Raw genomic sequence first — 19,092 nt, 5'->3', positions numbered from 1 at the left:
TGAGCAGGGAGGTGGTCTCACCTGGAATCTAGCCTCAGCCTAATCCCATGGGGAGCCCTGTAGCCAGAACAGCACCACCGAATTGATCTCACCTTGGGGCGAGGGCTGGCTTTTTGTACTTCTGTGACCACCAGTTATTGGCTGTGGGCTGGGTCAGAGGGCTTGTGCAGCTGTTGGACTGGAAAGCAGTCCTCTAGGAAGGGGAAGCTGTGAGCTGTGAGCAGGCAACACCCCCGGAAGCTGGGGGATGGGTGCACCAGCTGCTCAAGGGTGGCTGGACAGGGAGGCATCAACAGTGTCTGCTACAGGGGGCTTCAATTAGTTTAGGATGACTGGGGTTTTGGGGGAGTGGGGAGGCTAGAGGGGGAGACCAGTGTAAGATGAGGCAGGGTCTTGAGTGCCATATTAATGAGCCTGGACTTCATCCTGAAGGTAATAGGGAGCCATGGGAGGGTTTAGAACACAGAAGGAGCACAGTCAAGGTGGGCAGGGCTTCCCTGGAGCCCCCCACACACAGTGTGAGGATGAGTGACATCTCTGGGGCTCCTCCACGCTGACCTCTTTCGTCTTGAGTGTCCTTAGATTTCCCCTTTGCTGGGAAAGTCACAAGGGGTTAGGTTTCTGCAATCGCTTGACTAGAATGGTTCATTTCCTCCATCCCATCCTTCCCCTTTTTCTCCCCTTACGCCTTCCCTCATCCCTGCAGGACCTCTGCCGTCCAGATTTTATAGCCTTGGTCACCTCTTTTGGGTTTGAAGGGTGAATGGCATCTTGTGTGCTCAATCACTCACCAAGACCCCAGACCCCATCTGTGGTAGGTAGAATAATGTGGCTCCCCACCCCAAGTTGCCCACATCCTAATCCCTAGAATCTGTGAATATATGACCTTACACAGAAAAAGGGACTTTGCAGATGTGATTAAGTGAAGGATCTTGAGATGGGGAGATTTTTCTGGATTATCCAGTCGGGTCCAATGTAATCACAAGGGTCCTTTTAAGAGGGAGGCACAAGGGTCAGAGAGAGAGAATAAGAGAAGGAGATGGAGGGACAGTGAGAGAGAGAGAGAGAGATTGGGATCTATGCGTCTGTGTATCTATATATGTATCTATGTTTCTATGTATTTATGTATCTATGTATGTATGTATGTATGTATGCATGCATGTATGTATGTATCTATCTATCTATCTATGTATCTATCTATCTATCTATCGAGAAGGTGAGAGAGAGAGAGAGGAAAAGGTAGAAGAAGAGAGAGAGAGAGATTTGAAGCGAGAGATTTGAGGAGGCTACACTGCTGGCTTTGAAGCTGGAGGAAGGGGTCTTGAGCCAAAGAATGCAGGTGGCCTCCAGAAGCTGGAAAAGGCAAGGAACGGATTCTCCTCTGGAGCTTCCAGATGGAACACAGACCAGCTGCCATCTTGATTTCGGCCTCATAAGACTCATGTGGGACTCTGACTTCCAGCCGTGTGACATAATAAATTTGTGTTGTGTCAAGCCTCTACGTTTGTGGTGATTCATTATGGCAGCAGCAGAAGACTCATTCATCACCTCATCCCATTCCCATCCCCAGGAGGAATCTGGGCTTATCAGAAAACCTTCCAATTCCTTAATGCAACCTCCAAAAGTCAACTCTTCCTTCTGTCTCAGACTTCCCACCCACATCCTGATGTTACCCCAATTCTCTTCCTACTTCCCAAATTCCTCTCCATCTCCACAGCCCCCGTCCTAGACCAGACCACCACCACTCTTTTCTCTCTCTTAGATCAGCCTCACTTTCTCCCTGTCTCCCCACCCATGACCACATCCTGTGCAACACCCACTCTACACAGCACAAGTGTTGTAAAACACCAACCTGCCCATTACTCCCTTCCTGAACCTCCTTAAATTGTCCTGAGGATAAAGCCTCAACCCTTTCACCCACTTCAGAAGATACTGGATGAAATGATCTTTGGCGACCTCTTCAATTCAATTGTGGCTGGTACCATGCCTCCTATGAGTAGCTGTAGCCATTTGGCATAGTGGGATAATGATATTGACAACAGTAACTAATACTCTTGAGCATTTAATCTGTCACGCAGGATTTTTTGATTTTATCACATGAAACCTCAAACCTTATGAAGTTATTATCGTCATTTTACTGATGGGGAAACGTTGCTTCTCAGTGTGTTAGTTACTTCTTGCTGTGTAACAAATTACTCCAAAACTTAACAACTTTAAACAACATATTTTTATTTTCTTATACTGTATCGGGGTCAGGCATCTGGAGGTGGCTTAGCTCGGTGGTTCTAGCTTGAGGTCTCTAACGAGGTGGCGGTCGAGCAGAGGGCTGGAGCTCTCAGTTCCTCCTCACAGGGGCCTCGCCACTGCGCTGCTTGAGTGTCACAACAGCGTGGAGACGGGCTCCCCTCAGTGAGTGATCCTGGAAAGAGAGAGCACGGAGGAAGCCACAATGACTCTTACAACCTCAGGTGTCTCAGATGTCACACAATGTCACATCCTCCTTTTCCTGTTCATTAGAAGCAAGTCACTAAATCCAGCTCACACTCAAGGAGAGAGGAATTAGGCTCCCCCTCTTGAACGCAGGAGTATCAAAGAATTTGTGGACATCTGTTAAAGCTACCCCGTTGGTCTTTCTACCTCTCGGGTCCACACTCCTGGATGCATTGCACAAGGATTATAGAAGAAAGTGCAAGTCCCAGCATCCCCTCCCGGGTAGCAATGTTACCAGACATTACTGCATCCCTTCCACAGCGATCCTTTGGGACAGGACCTATTGTTATTCTTATTCTCCAGATGAAGAAACTGAGGCCCAGACAGGCAAGTCATCTCCCAAGGTCACTTGGGAATATCTTGCAGAGTCAGCATTTTATCCCAGGTCTGTCTGACCTCAGACCCTCTCACTGTGATAGCCAACGCTTGGAGATTTCCTGTGTGCCAGGCTCTGTTCCAGGCATGTCACATATGACTGCTCCTCGGATGTTCATGTCAGCCACACGAAGTAGATCCTCCCATTACTGGGCCCATCTTATAGATGGGAATGTTGGGGCATAGAGAGATTGAGAAGTTGCCCGGGACAACACATGACTGGCAAGCGGTGGAAATGGGATTTGAACCCTCAGCGAGCTGGTTCCAGAGTCTGCTTTTACCCTCCAGTGCTTCTCAAACACAACACAGCTCTGTTTATCCTCCTTCTTGGTGGAATTTGCTGCATTTTCACGCTGGCTCTTAACTGCAGCCTCACTGGGGCAGGGTCCCTTGATGAATCTGCTTCAGTGATCATAACTAAAGGATGGGTATCTTGCCTTGCACAGATCAAAAGGGAGAATGCAAAGACAAGTGGGGCTTTTCTTCCCAAGAACTTGGGGCTGGTCTTTCCATCTCACTTTTTAGCTTGTAGCAGATGCTCTTGGTGCCTGCCCACCCCCGTGACCCTCAACCCCTCAAGACACACTAGACTGACATCTGCCAGCCACTGCATTTTGTTATCAAGAGAGTTATACTCTGGAGCTTCAATCTGTGAGTGACAGGAGCTGGTGGATAAACACCCCAGTTCCCTCGCCCCTCAGTTGGGATAACTCTGAAGAGTGCACTCTATGCTGCCTTCCAGAGGTGCCAGGGAGATTAAGATCCAGTTTCTCACTGTGTAACCTGTTTGATAACACACCTGCTGTGGGCTCTTTCCCTTCCCTAGCTCACTTACCCCCTCACTAGCTGGGGTTTTGGTGGCCCTCTTTGCAGATCTACCCTTACCAGAATTCTTGTCTCAGCTTCTGCTTCTGGGGGACCCGAACTAAGGTGTTACTAGACCTCCATATTTATGAGATTGCGCATGTGTGTGTGTTGGGTTGGCTTGGGGAGCTGGGAATGGGATGGGAGTGTTGTTGTGCATTGAGGTGATGATGGATATGATCAGATATAGTGGAGAGCTGAAGGCAGATGAAATGATTAAACTCTAGACTTTGGATTCAGAGGGTCCTGGATTCAAATCTCAGGTCCAAGTAATCTTGGACAAGTCACATCTCTTCTCCAACCCTCAGTTTCCCTTTGTAATTTTTGGTAAAATAAGTGGGGGTGGGAATCCCTACTTTACGATGTTGACATGATGATGAAATTAAATTTTGTTGGCAATGTGTCTGCACAGTGCCTGGTACATGATGGTTATGGTGGTTATTTTTATGGAGCAGGCTGGGAAGAGACCCTTGAGTTGGGGCTTGCCTCATTGGAGTCAAGTGGTGGAAGCCCATTTATCATTTGGTGCAATGCAGGAAGGTGATGAGAGATGGGAGGTAGATGTTGGTGGGGAAAGGAAAAAGAGAGCAGGAGGGAAGGAGAGAGACATGGAGAGAGATAACATAGTGACACAGCAGCCAGACCAATTTTTCTTCACGGTGATGAGAGGAGAAAATAAGGGGTTTGCCACACTGTCCTCATTTAGTGGGAGCAACTCAGCAAAAAGGGTCATGATAGTCTCACAGTGTTGAGCAATTCCAGCTCCACCCCTGCCCTCTTCCCGCACTTCCTGTAATTGAAAACCTGGAGAACAGAGAAGTTTCCCCTCTTTGAGTGACAGAAACGCAGCACGATGTGGATCTTCAGCTTGCTCCTCTTCTGGGGTGAGTGTGAGGCTGAATGGGGTACTCGGGGATGCCTGGGCTGGAAACAGGCTGTAGGAAAAAGGGAGGGCCATGGACCGTCCAGCCAAGAGGTCATAAATGTGGGTTGGACACTGCAAACACCTTTATTGGGGGACCTTCGACAAAAATCACTCTAGCTCAGGGAATTCCATCTGTCAGGGCAGATTTCGTTTATTGCCATTCACTTGACATGTATTTCCTGAGTACCTACTATGTATCAGGAGCTGTTCTAGGCAGTGAGGATAGAGAAGTGAATAAACAGATGAGGTTCCTACTCTCGTGGGGCTAACATCCTAGTGGGAGGGGGTGGGCGGAAAAGAATCCACTAAAAGTAACAGCAACCACCCACTTACCATCATTCTAAGTTCCTCAAATATAGAATGCACTCAACCTCCACAGAATTTCTCTGATATTGGGTCACCAATAGCTCCATTCTACAAAGGAGAAAACTGAGGCAAAAGAGATTAAATATCTTGCCCAAGACAGCTTAGCTGGTAAGGGGTGGAGTCAGGGTTTAAAACCAGGCAGTCTGGTCCAGAGTCTGTATGCTTTATCACTACACTATGCTACCACAAATAATAAACAAAAGCATTTCAGGTGATAATAAGTGCTATGAAAGAAGTTGTTATAGAGTATGACTGGGGGTTGTATTGAAGGCGGAAGTCAGGAAAGACATTTCTGAGGGGATGATATTTGTGCTGAGATCAGAACAATGAGATGGAGACTTTCTGTCTGTCCTCTTATTGCTTCTTCTTTAGGCATCAGTTTTTCTTGGTATTGTTTATCTTCTATGTTGTGGTTTCCTTGACATGTCTTGTGAGTTTGGGTCATGGGTTCAAATCTAAGAATGAGGGATCTTTTCTAAGTGACAAGTGTGGGTTTCCTCTGCTGTTGTAGAGTTTCTCCTATTTTATGAAGGAAGAAACTTAGGTATGATGATATTAAATAACTTCCCTGAGGCCACATGGTCTGTAATTGGTGAAGCCAGATTTTTAAACCCGCATATTTTGATGCCAGATTTGGTATGCTTAAATACGATACTCGGTTGCCTCTAAGATAATTCATGAGCAAGAGAATTTCAGTTAGTGATGGTGAGTTGGAGTGTTGGGAGTTTGGGTCTGTGGAACTGGTTGACTGGAAGGCTTCATCAGAAGGAGCAGATAAGTCATGGACTCCAAATGCAGGAATGCAGCATTGTTGCTTTGGGGTGTCAGCACTGGTATTAGCCATTAGCACCCCTCATTATGCCCTGAAGTCAACCAGCAAAGAGTAGTGATGATGACTTTGATGATGTTGAAGGTGAGGGTGATGATAATGGTGGTGGTGGTGGTGGTGATGATGGTGGTGGTGGTGATGATGAAGAGGATGATGATGGTAGTGGTGGTGGTGGCAGTGGTGCTGATGAAGATGATGATGGTGGTGGTGGTGATGATGATGGTGGTGATGATGATGGTGGTGGTGATGATAGTGATGATGACGGTGGTGAGGGATAATGATGATTATGATGATGATGATGTTGGAGAAGAGCTAAATGCTGGAGGACTACACTGCCTTTTAGATATTTAAAAAAACTAATTGCCCTACCATTTCATGAAATTTTAATACCACAGACAGACTGTACATCTATTTGTGTATTATATGTATATCTATATGTGTATTATACATAAAAGAGTAAGATTTTTTTCATCTTTCCCAAAAGAACCAAGTTTTGCCCTTTTGGGGGAGATGTCATTCCTTTTGAGAATGCGTGTTTTATAGTACGTCTTTGAAAACTGACTGGAGCTATTTTTGTAATTGAAAAGAAAATGAATACAATCAAAATGAAAAACCAAAATAAAGTGCAGAAAAGCAGGAATGGTGGCTGTGAAGATTATGTGAAATAATGTATGTTTCTCACTCAATTGGGTCTCTCATGTAAGCTCATCAAACCTGAGGCCATGCCAGGAGTAATTTTTAAGGTTGAGCCCAAAGAGCTTCTTGCTGGTTCACGGTATTTTTCTTTTCTTCCTACACAGGGGGTTGTAGTATATGTAGCTGCAGAATATTCGCATCAACCCCACCGGAATCAGCAGCATGGCGTAAGTTGGTCCAAGAGAATCCATATGTCCAATGTGGTGGGAGGACGTTTTCTGGAGAGGAGATTCTTTTGTTCAGAGGCTGACAGCTGGTCACTTGCTGAGAGCTAGTTAGTGGCAGAACAAAGGATAACTTCCAGGTCTCCTGGTTCCCACTCCAGGCTCTTTCCTTTGTGCCTTGGACTTGCTATGTGACCTCAGGCAAGTCACATAACCTCTCTGATCTTCAGTTTCCTCAGCTATGAAATACAGATAACAAGGTTCCTATTCCACAGGGATGTTGTGAATCTTGAATCAAAAGAGGTAACTTTGTAAACCACCTGGTATGGGTAATAAGAACTTCATAAATGGTAGTGTGGTGGGTATTGGGATAAAATTTAATCAAACTACAACCCAATGTGAAAAAAATACATATTTTATGTTTAATTAAGAATTCTCATCTTCCATATAAGCTCCTGTTGGATAGAGGAGGAAAACGTTGTCAGCTCTTAGTGTTCTCAGTGTCTCAGTTTTTCGTTTAGTCTTACTTGGAAAACCCAGTTTATATTGTGTGAAGACTTAATCTTTCAAAATTTCTCACCCTGCTCTTGTTCCTCCCAAGACGGCATCTGGGTGTTGGTGTAGGTGCAGCTTATGGGATCTTGCAGCTGTGAAGTGTGGACTCCAGGTGGGGTGCTTTGTCTACTGATGGAGCATGGTCCTACCTTGGTTCTTGCTTATCCATCAATCCTCTCAGAAGCTCGGCATCTCCCAGGGGTCTATGCAGTAGCTCCTGGTTTGCATGTCCAGGCTACAGAAACCAGAAGAGTTTTCTTGGGTCACCTACTAGCTCTCCCCGTCTGCTGGTTCTAATCCTTGGCCCCCACACCATGTTGGATGTGGCAACAGCAGAAAGAAAGCTTTTGTTGGGAGAAGTCACCCCTTAGCCTTGATGCCCCTAAATTCACCCACTCCTATCTGGAAGTCTCTGAGGTGACCCATCTCCACTTACGTTTAGCCTTGAGATGAGATGGCAGAGAAGCAGGAATCCTGGTGAGTCTTCTTTGTCTTATCTCTCTTTTAGCTTCCCACAATTTTCTTTCTGCCTGTATAACAGGTATATCCCTTACATCATATCCTGAGTCCTCTCTACACCACAGCTTAATGAAATCTCTATCTTCCAGTCCTCCAAGCCTGGCTATTGAAAAATAAAATTTATTGAGATATAACATTGTGCAAGTGTAAGGCATACAATGTGTTGATTAGATACAGTTATATATTGCACAATGATTACCACCATAGCATTAGCTAAGACCTTCATCACCTCACATAATTACCATTTTTTTGTGGTGACAACATTTAAGATCTACTCTCAGCAACTTTTAAGAATATAATATAGTATTGTGAACTATAGTTACCATTCTGTACTTTAGACCCCCCAAACTTATGCATCTTGTAAGGCTTTGCTTTCAAGACTATTGTCTTCTTGGGAACTCAAAAACCCAATTTGATAAGGAAAATCTGAACATTACCGTTTGGCTGTCATTGTATGTCTGCAGCTAAGACATCTGAAATTTTCCTGAATGAGATGAAATCCTTTGGCAGAATGGGTTTGAGGAGGGGGGGGTCACATCCCTATAAGTGGAAAAGAGAAAATTACGTCAATATATTTCCAAAAAGATCATCCTTGATTTAAAAAATCTATCATTTTTTAAACAATAAAAAAGTCTTTAATAAAATTTTTTAATAAACCTGAGCCCAGAAAGCCTTTGGTTGGTGAGAAAGAGCTAATCTCCATAGTTCTGCGACCCTGCCCAAGCCTGGCACAGCATGGGTAAGTTAGGTGGATAAATAAAGAATATGTGCGCCACATAGAGAGTGTGAGAAAAGTATGGGAGAGCGATGTACAAGGGATTTATAAACGGGAATTCAAAAGGCTTAACCTTTGAGAAAATTTGGTACCATCAGGATTAAAAATCCATAAACACAGGTGTATTAACTTTGTGAGAGTTCATTGAACTGTACACTTATGATAGTTGCACTTTTCTATATATATATTACCCTTAGTAAAATGTTATCAAAATGCACATACACTTGACACAGCAATTCTTCATCCAGGAATTTACTCCAAAGAAATAGTCATATAACATAGAGAGATATCTCACTATACACTCAAGGGTGTGCATGTTAGTACTATCCTGGTAACAACCTGGTATAAACTAAATGTTTGTTTACACTCAGGGACTGGTTGGGTCAATTGTTGTGTTGGTGAGAATAACTCTAGCTACTGTAACAAATAAACCCAAAACTGTCAGTGGCTTAATAAAAAGAAATTTAATTCTTGTTTGTTTAAGAGTCCAATGCAGATATTTCTGGCTAGTGAGTGGCTTTCCTCCACGCGATGATTCAGGGACCCAGATCCTTCTGTATTGTGGCTCAGCCAAGCTAGGGTCTCAGAGTCTTCTGCAGACAGCAGCAGAAGGGGAAAGAAACAGTGGAGAAGGCACACCCACTTCATAAAATCCTAGGCCTGGCCGTGACACATGTCACTTCTACTCACGGTCACATGACCATACCTGGAAGCAGGTGAGCTGGGAAATGTAGTCCATGGTTGGGCAGCTGCCTCCTAGTGACAATTCCACACCATAGAAAGGGGAGTGTGGAGTTTTTGTTTGATCTTTGGCTACCTCGCTATCTCTGGTGCATCTATAGCTCATGGATACAATGGAATACTATGCAGCTGTTGAAAAGCATGAGTTAGGTCTATATGGACTGACTTGGAAAGTTGTCCAAAATGTATTATTTTCTTAAATTTCTATTATAGAAATATTAAACAATCAGAGGCAGAGAAAATAGTATAACAAATGGCCATGTGCCCATTGTCCAGCTTCAACGCTGGACAAAAAAAATTTTGCTTCTCTTGGTTTGCAAGACATACTGTTGAGTGAAAGAGCAAGTAGGAATAGAACAGAGCTGCCCAAAAGAACTTTCCATGATGATGGACATGTTATAGATCCACAGCAGCCACTAGTCACATGTGGTTATTGAGCAGTTGAAAAATGCTGTTGGCACTATCTTCATGCTGCCTCAAACCTACCTCAAACCAACAACCAAAAGAACCCCACACTTCCCCCTCAAGGCGCAAGGACACTTCCTCTCTTCAGTTTCAAAATAGAGTTTCTCTGTCATATTTTGTTTAAGGGTGTGAGTCCAAAGGAAGGTTTTTGCTTCTAGACAAACTAAAGCAGCTCTCTGCTAAAAAGAGGGCACATAACTAGCAATAAACCCATATAAGAAAACAATGATCCTCAACTCCTACCTCACACCACACACAAAAATCACTACCAGATGGATCATAAACGTGAATGGTAAAATGACAAAGCTTCCAGAATATAGCATAGGAGAACATCTTCACCATCTTGGATTATGTAAATATTTCTTAAAAGGACAAAAGAAAGCACGTACAGTAATGGAACACATTAATAAATTGGGCTTCATTGAAAGTAAGAACATAAATTGATCAAAAGATATCACAGAGCCAGTCCTGGTGGTCTGGTGGTTAAGATTTGGCACTCTCGCCACCGTGGCCTGGGTTTGTTTCCCAGTCGTGGAACCACACCACGCGTCTGTCAGTTGTCATACCATGGTGGCAGCTCACGTAGAGAACTAAAACTAACAACTAGGATACACAACCACGAACTGAAGCTTTAGAAAAGGAAGAAAAGGGGCCAGCCCGGTGGCGTAGTGGTTAAGCTCACACACTCTGCTTCGGAGGCCTGGGGTTCACAGGTTTGGATCCCGGGCGTGGACCTACACACTGCTCATCGAGCCATGCTGTGGTGGCGTCCCACGTACAAAAAATAGAGGAAGATTGGTACAGGTTAGCTCATGGACAATCCTCCTCACCAAAAAAAAAAAAAAAAGAAAGAAAAAAAAGACATCATAAAGAGTGAAGATAAGCTATCATAAAAGATACACTTGTAATATATATCTAACAAAGAATTCATGTTTTTTTAAAAAGCATCCTACAAATCAGAAAGTAAAAGAGAGACCACCCAATTTTGAAAAATGGCAAAAGACATTAACAGGCACTTCATAAAAGAGCCTACCCAAATGGCCAACAAGCAAATAAAAAATTTTAACATTATTAGTGACCAGAGAAATACAAATACAAACCACAATGGAGTATTACTACATATCCCCCAGAATAGCTAAATAAAAGTCATAAAATAAATCAGAAAAAACACTGACTCTATAAAGCACTGGTGAGGATACAGAATAACTGGAACTCTTAAACACTGTTGGTGGGAATGTAAAATTTTAAAACCACTCTGGAAAACTGTCTGGCAGTATCTTCTAAGCTGAACAAATGTGTATCCTATATGCAGCCATTCTAATCCTAAGCAGACATGCACACTCATGTGCACCAAACACACACACAAGCACGTCTATAGATACATTCTTCTTTTTTTTTTTTTAATAAAGATTGGCCCTGAGCTAACACCTGTTGCCAATCCTCCTCTTTTTGCTAAGGAAGGTTGGCCCTGAGCTAACATCTGTGCCCATCTTCCTCTACTTTATATGAGACGCCGCCTCAGCATGGCTTGATGAGCGGTGTGTAGGTTCAGGCCTAGGATCCGAACCCACGAACCCCAGGCTGCCAAAGCAGAGTGTGTGAACTTAACTGCTATACCACTGGGCCAGCCCCAGATGCATTATTCTTAATAGCTTAAAACTGTAAATAACCCCAAAATGCGTCAGCCATAGGATGGAACGTAAATTTTAAAATACACAAAATGGAATTCTACAAAGCAATGAAATAGAACAAATTATTGCCACATGCAATCACATGGATGAACCTCCCAGACACAATACTGAGCAAAAGAAGCTAGAGAAAAAAGCAGTACGAGTTGCATGATTCCATTTCTATGGAAATCAAGAACCAGCAGCACTAGTCTACAGTGACAGAGGTCTTAACGGTTGTTACCTTTGAGGAGGTAAGTCCATGGAGGGGACTCAAGGTGGCTTCTGGGGTGCTGGTGGGGTTTTTTGTGTGTGTGAGGAAGATTAGCCCTGAGCTAACGTCTGTTGCCAATCTTCCTCTTTTTGCTGAGGAAGATTAGCCCTGGGCTAACATCTGTGCTCATCTTCCTCTACTTTATATGTGGGACACCACCACAGCATGGCTTGATAAGTGGTGCGTAGGTCTGCATCTGGGATCCGAACCTGTGAACCCCGGCCGCGAAGTAGAGCATGTGAACTTAACCACTATGCCACCAGGCCAGCCCCAGGGTGCTGGTGTTTGATATCTTGATTTAGGTGGTGGTTTACAGATGTGTCCCCTTTGTAAAAGATTTTTGAGCTACTCATGTAAGATTTGTGTACTTCTCAGTAAGTCTGTTACATTTAGGTAATAAATAAATTAAGTAATTAATGAGTGAGTGAATGAATACAGAAATTTATAAATAAATGGGGCATAGTAAAATGGAGTCAAATGTGTGGAATCATGGTATTCCACACTAACGCCTGCTAGTCCAGGGGTTTAAAGGCATTTCTAACAGTAAATGTCTTAGAAAATTCAATATCTATGTGTATACCACATATATAAGTCTGTTTGAAACTGGCAAAAGTGAGTGTTAATATCCTCACATACAGTTAAAGCGTAATTTTATATACCAGAGCCAGATTCTGGGCTCCGTCCAGCTGAAGTTGTTAAGGAGAATTCTCTGAGCTGCAAACTGCCCTTCTGTTTTTAATTCCTAGAAACCGAGGTTAGATTAGGGACAAGGAAAACCAAGGAGTTCTCTTTCGCTTGCTGCACCATCGAATAGACACCACAGACATTTGACTATCCCAGTCAGAAGATGCTTCCTTCCAAGTCTTTTCGTTTGGTTTTAGGTTTCACAAGATACTGTCTTCAACTGAGTGAATTTCTCTTAAATGCCATGTAGCAAGTGGGAAAGCTTACAGAAAATTTTATCTCACCATTTTTAGTACAGTAAATCTGGAATGTTCTTAAAACAGATTTGAGTCTAGTGCCTCTAATTCACACTGTTAGAGCAATCTTACACAGTAAACACGGAGAGAAAAGCCAGCGTAGAGTCACCTCTGACCACATGGGATATGACCTTCCCTTTTCTCTGAAAATCCTTTTTACTGAACTGCAACTTGAGACATGTAATTCAGCATAAAAGCTTTTGTGCAGCCATTTTGACAAGTCTAAACGTTCAAGCAAAACATATAACTCCACTTAAAACAACCATAATTCAAGCAAATGAGTTTTCAGAGGGAAGTTTATGTAAAATCATGCTGTCCATCATATATTTAACTGGACCAGGAATTTAATGGAAGTGTTTATCTTTGTTTCCCTCTTTTAGAAGAAACATAACCAGACAAACACAAAGAACCCCAGGAACTGAAACACACAAAAGATACGAAGTTGAAAACGTTTCCAAGTTATCATGGTGTAAGGATATTTCAGTTGATCTCCAAGCTTTCACAAGAGACTCCTAAGTCAGGGGTTCAGAGGACTCTTACAGAAAGATATCCCGTCCACCTCTGACCCAGAATTCTTCCCCTCTTCCCTGTGTCCCCCTATGTCATCTTGTCCCCTTTGGAGCCTCCAGTAAGGCTCCTTCCCCTCTGCTTCTCAACTACTTGGTACAAAGGCTAAAACTCAAGTAAATAGATGCCGAGATTTCCACATATGGCCAGTTGGCATATTTTCATTGCTTGCCTCTGGGGGAAAAGTTTTCCAGTTTACTTTTAAGGACCTACATTTTCACTTATAGTTCAAAAATATCTCAGTTCACTCAGACATCACTATAATCTTGTATAGCTAGTTTCCACAGTCTAGATGATAGGATCTGCATCTATGGTAATGTTTTGGATAAGCTATCACTTTGCTCTAAGTAAATTGTCCACTTAATGTTCTTTATTTACTCAAGACACATCTCTATAATGAGTAGACATCTTTATAGTAAAATCAATCCTTGATTTTATTTGTCTATCAATAAAAAAATTGCCTTTTTACCCTGAAGAAAATCCTAACCCAACGTTTGATACAACCTATACAAATTTTATCGTAAATGAAGGCTTTCCTAGAACAGTGGTATAAAAATTTCACTTATCTGTAGATACTATGAAAATTATTATGTTTAACTTTTAAATACAGAAATAGCTGAATGAAGGGCAGTGGTAGGATCTGGGGAGAAGAAGGGGTAATCAAGGGAGGCCACCCTGAACCTAACCCAGGGTCCAAATTACTAAATTGAACTAAGTTTGAGAATTGGGAGAATAGAATATACGCTTTGCTAATCGAGAGATATCCAAATGTTATTGGTAGAAACCAATATATTTACTTATTTATTCAATAAACATTTTGGGGGCTCTCTAAGTGTGCTAGACACTGTTCTATGTGACGAGGATTTGGAAATGACCAGGACATGGTCCCTGACCTCAATGAATGCAGAGTGAATTGGAGGAGACAGATAAGAAACACAAACAATACACATATTTGTTTTCTAGTACCACAAACTAAATGGCTTAAACAACAGAAATGTATAGTCAGTCTCACAGTTCTGGAGGCTAGAAGTCCAAGATCAAGGTGTCAGCAGATTGGTTCCTTCTGAGGGCTGTGAGGAAAATCTCTACCATGCCTCTCCCCCAGCTTCTGGTAGTTTCCTGGCAATCTCTGGCATTGCTTGGCTTGTAGAAGCATCACCCCAACCTCTGCCTTCATCTTCACCTGGTGTTCCGCCTGTGTGTGTCTGTGCCATACTTTCCATTTTTATAAGGACACCAGTCAGGTTGGATTAGGGCCCACCCTATGTCATTATGATCTCATCTTAACTAATTATATCTGCAATGACCCTATTTCTAAATCAGGTTACACTCTGAGGTACTGCGGGTTAGGATTTTGACATAAAAATTGGGGGGGGTGGAGTGGGGACACAACTCAATTCAAAACCATACAGAAAGAAAGGCATTCAACCTCCCTCTAATCATCCACAGACTTTCCTTAATGGCCTCCATTCCTACCACCTATTTCCAAGTCAGTCCCCTGTCCCTACCATCTGCCCCAGTGGGAGGCTGGCTGCCTGCAGAGCTAAAATCTCAATGAATGGGAGCTACTGCAACTGAGTGTGCACAATAGCTGTGTGAGGGTCCTTGCCTTCTACTTAACTTCCAAAGCAAAGCCATATGTCAGAACCCAGAATACTGAAGTTCCAAAAAAATAAATCGGAGAACTCAGTAATACATTCCCTGACAGAAAATGATTCATTTCACTTGTGTTGCCAATTCAAGGATAGAATTGTGCTTGTGGACACATTTTTTCTGGAGCTGTGGGGAAAATATTGATATCATTTGGTACTTTTTTCTCAGTAAAACCTACACTTCATAGTGTTTATAGTCAACTTGAGGAAGCATTCCAGCTATCACACTCCTAGGGAAATATTTTAGACTTAAGGATGTAAATAATAGGAAAATGACAATACAAAACAGATCTCCGAGCTTCCAGAATTTTTGTCTCTGCAGGTCTATGCTCTGTTTGCTCACGCTCATGGCTCCATCAGCAGCCTCAACGTGAAGATCATTGATGCCTCTCTTCTGAGTGCCACTCAGGGCTCTGCCTCTTCCCTAATATGCTGTTCACTACCTCCCACTCTTAGCACTGTCTTGAGTTTTCTCTTGAGTCGGTCAAATGCCTTTGGTTTATCTGGTTTCCTTGGTTGGGAGACTTCACTAACCACTTACCTTACCTAAGCTTGACCACACCCTCAGTATTCTGCTCTGTTCTCCTTGGTCTGTACCATGCTGCTCTTCTTTTAAACATATTTTTGTGAAAATGTAGAAATGTGGCAATGAGCTGAGAACACACTCAGAATTCTGTCTTAGCTGAGCTAAATTGCTAATAGGCCATTGTCCACCCCAGACAGACATCCCCAATTCCAGGCTTTAGTTCTAGGCCCACTAGCTGTAGCTCTGGGATACACTCAGGATATTCTATGGCTTCCATGGTTTCCCTGATCCAGCACTGAAAAACAAAAACAAAAACAGAAGAGCTCACACCTGGGAGGCTAAGAGGTCTTTAGTGAATCATCGTCATACACTCAAGGTCTTTAGAATTACAAAGTGCCCAGTTGAGACAAAGGACCACTATCTTCTTCCGCAGATGGCATCTTCAGGCTGGAAAGAGGTGCCCTCATGAGGAAAAGAATCCCTCCACTAAAATGAGGTCAGAAGGAAGCTCCACCCTCAATTAAAAAGAGGGCCACAGTCCTTCATTTACTACTGTGAAGGGATTAGAGGAATATAAGGCAAAGGCCTTTATAGAATAGGGCTGGAAGCCCTGTAACTTGACAACAGTTCTATTTTTATTTTAGTCCCTTGTCTGTTTCCATGGAAGAATTAGCTGTAAAACTTGAAATAAAAAAGTTCAAGGAAGGCACAAGAAAGGCAATGAGGAGGATTCTCAGAAACCAGCATGGATCAACTCTCACCTCCATATTTGTGTATCAAATGGCTTCTGAGAAACACTGCTGTGGTTGAATAAAATAAAAGAGAAATCTCTTACCACCATCCCCACCACTACCACCACCATCAGCAGCAACAACCATCAGAAACACTGTCAGTTCCCTCCATTTAGTTCAGAAAATGAAGGCAAAATACTTTGATGAGGAAAACACTTTTCACTCAGTTACTCATAAGAATTCTGGCTAGTACCCAAACCTCTTCCTGGGCCCTGGTAATTCTCCTTTACTGAACAATTTTGGGTTAGAACTTCGCAGGAAGAAGGAAGTTTAGTAACTCATTTTGGAAAACTTTGATATTTATCACATCTACCTGTCAATGCTATAAATGAAACCGCATGAGCTAAAACAGTGTACTTCTGAACACAGCCATATCCTTCACCAGGCAAAGGCAGAACAGCTATATGCACTCTACCACGCAGTGTGGTTCCTTATGTGGGTGGTCTTAATTCAGCTAATCAATGTTACCTTAGAATCCAGCAGTGACTGCTCGGAGCAGAGTTCTCAATCATTCATAAGATCCTGTACATGTCTATTTCACTACACTTTCACATTGCTTTATAAGTGTTTGGGTCTGATGCCCCCATTAGACTGCAACATTTCTGAAGGCAGGAGCTGTGTATTACTTGTCATTGTATTACCATAACCTAGCAGAGTGGCACATAGTAGGTATTTAGAAAGTGTTTGCTGAGTAAACAAGTCAACTAATAAAAAATGGCTCCTTTTTCATTTTCTTTGCGTTGATTTTAAATGTATAATTCGGTGACGCTTTCTGAAAGAACAGATTCACTGGTAATGGCCTAAGACATATATGTATGCTAGATATTTGTACTAATGTGTACACAAATCTTCAGGACTCTGGGATAACATAAAAATTAAATTAAGTGGCAATCCAGTGTATGGAGTTTTATTTGTTTCTTTGTTTTAGTTTGCTTTTGACTTTGATGAAAAAATAAACGACTGTTTTGATATGTCTACATCTGTCTCTGCTCATAACTAACCTTTGTATTTTATTAAGTCAGATATCTGCTAACTAGAACAAAAAGTAAAGGTGCACGATGGTGATGAAAAATAATGTCAACCCCACTATTATTTTATCTAGGACACTTTTACATGCCAGATTCAGAATGTTAGCATGAATGCAATGATAAACAATTAGTATAATCTCTCATTGGGTATATTCTGTCTGTGGTCTTTAAAATATATCCAGGGGCCGGTCAGGGGGCATAGTGGTTAAGTTCACGTGTTCCACTTTGGTGGCCCGGGGTTACTTGGTTCGGATCCTGGGCACGGACCTACTGAGGCAGTGTCCCATATAGAAGAACTACAACTCTACAACTATGATATACAACTATGTACTGGGGCTTTGGGGAGAAAAAAGAAAAAGAGGAAAATTGGCAACAGATGTTAGCACAGGGCCAATCTTCCTAGAAAAAAAAAAATCCAGAGTCCTGAAATAATATTTCCATTTAAAGTCTCCTGGATGTTTTAGGTCATTCTTCTGACTGAAAACGTTTGCTAAGACATTAATTCAGGATCACAGTAGATGTTTCTATCGTGGTCATGTCTGACATGTCATTCTGGACTCTGTCTCCCCGATTTTCAGGGCCCCATCCCTACGGCTGTCCTCCAACAGTCTCCAGCCCCTGCAGACCTCTACCTGTTCCAAGCTTCTTTCTAGAAGGAATACATGCCCTTAAACACGGTCTTCCTCTCCCCAACCCTTCCAAATAGCTCCTCTTTCCTCTAACCAATAATTCCCCAGAAATTAGGCTAAGATAGTAGAAGGCAAATAATGCAATTACCTAATTAGAGTAATTTGCACAATGTTGTGAATAATTGATATGTACCACTCTTGCAGGCTACTTGCACTTTAATCGATGGAATGTTCTCTCCAGGATTTTTTTGATCATTGGGTTCAGTGGTTTCCCAGATGCCTCTACATGTGCCATCTCACTATCATATTTTCTCACCTTATTCCCTTAAAATAGGAACTTCAAGAATGAAAGCCAGCAATCCATCTCATTTTTGTGAACTTAGCTGTGCCTGCTACTTAAAGCAGTTTAACATCAGTATAAGTAAAAAGAATTATAAGAAAAATAAAGGTTTTCAGATATGCATCCAAAGATGATACAAAATAAAATTCAAACTTTTTTTACAACAGTGAGCTTAAATTAATTATTTAAGGCAATAAACTTTAAGTATGACCATATTATTCTATTCTCCATTAACATCTTATAAAATCTTTATGGAGGGTATGTATACATAACTTGCCTTTTAAAACAAAGGGAATAAAGACAGATCAGAATTTTGGAGGAGCACTTTTAAAACTAGGAAGATTTAACTAGCACATTTTCATAATATTGATTCTTATTATTTCCTAAAGTAGATGAATACTTTTTTATTTTGTAGATTAAAAAATGTCAGTTCCTTCTTCTTCTGCTTTCCTTATAAAAATAATTGATAGCCTTTTCTATCCATATCACATTGAGACAAAAGCCAAAAGAATATTTTTAACGAAAACAAAACTCCAACCATCTCTGAGACCAAAGTAAACAAGCTGGGTCAATGAGTAGAACACACAGTTTTCTAAGAGCAAAGGGAAGCCCTCTTCATGCAAATCTTATGGTTCAGAAGATCCACTTAGCAGTTGACATTGGAAGAAGAGAAAGTACTAGCACAAACAGTGGCAAAAACTAACCTAGCATAGTCAGTGGGTGACATCAGGGCCCATGGCGTATATCCCATTGGTGTTGAAAGTTTCAATAATGCTGATTGAAGCCATGTAAAGGGTAAACACATTTTTAAATCAGTATGACACCACTGGCAAACTAAGAAAATCATACTTGAATGGAATTCAATGCTGGCTGA

General features: G+C 42.1%; 1 long non-coding RNA gene across 3 annotated transcripts; it reads right to left on the bottom strand.

Annotated features, from left to right (window-relative positions):
* Nucleotides 1-2,208: 2,208 nt before the first annotated feature.
* LOC147911567 (uncharacterized) lies at nucleotides 2,209-15,713 on the bottom strand. Of its 3 annotated transcripts, none has more exons than XR_015551187.1 (5): nucleotides 15,683-15,713; nucleotides 14,265-14,467; nucleotides 8,221-8,323; nucleotides 7,701-7,886; nucleotides 2,209-2,419 (listed from the first exon to the last, which is right to left on the bottom strand). It is a non-coding gene; the product is annotated as an uncharacterized LOC147911567 (long non-coding RNA). The 3 variants fall into 3 exon arrangements; XR_015551188.1 differs by lacking the exon at nucleotides 15,683-15,713 and adding an exon at nucleotides 7,290-7,499 and having other exon boundaries at nucleotides 14,265-14,955; XR_015551186.1 differs by lacking the exon at nucleotides 15,683-15,713 and having other exon boundaries at nucleotides 14,265-14,955.
* Between the last annotated feature and the right edge of the window lie 3,379 nt (nucleotides 15,714-19,092).

The sequence above is a fragment of the Ceratotherium simum genome, unplaced genomic scaffold, assembly GCF_057802395.1.
Source record: "Ceratotherium simum simum isolate JZ-2026a unplaced genomic scaffold, ASM5780239v1 HiC_scaffold_43, whole genome shotgun sequence".
In the NCBI taxonomy this organism is placed as follows: Eukaryota; Metazoa; Chordata; class Mammalia; order Perissodactyla; family Rhinocerotidae; genus Ceratotherium; species Ceratotherium simum.
The sequence above is the reverse complement of the archived record's forward strand: the minus strand, read 5'-3'. Positions and strand labels throughout refer to the sequence as shown.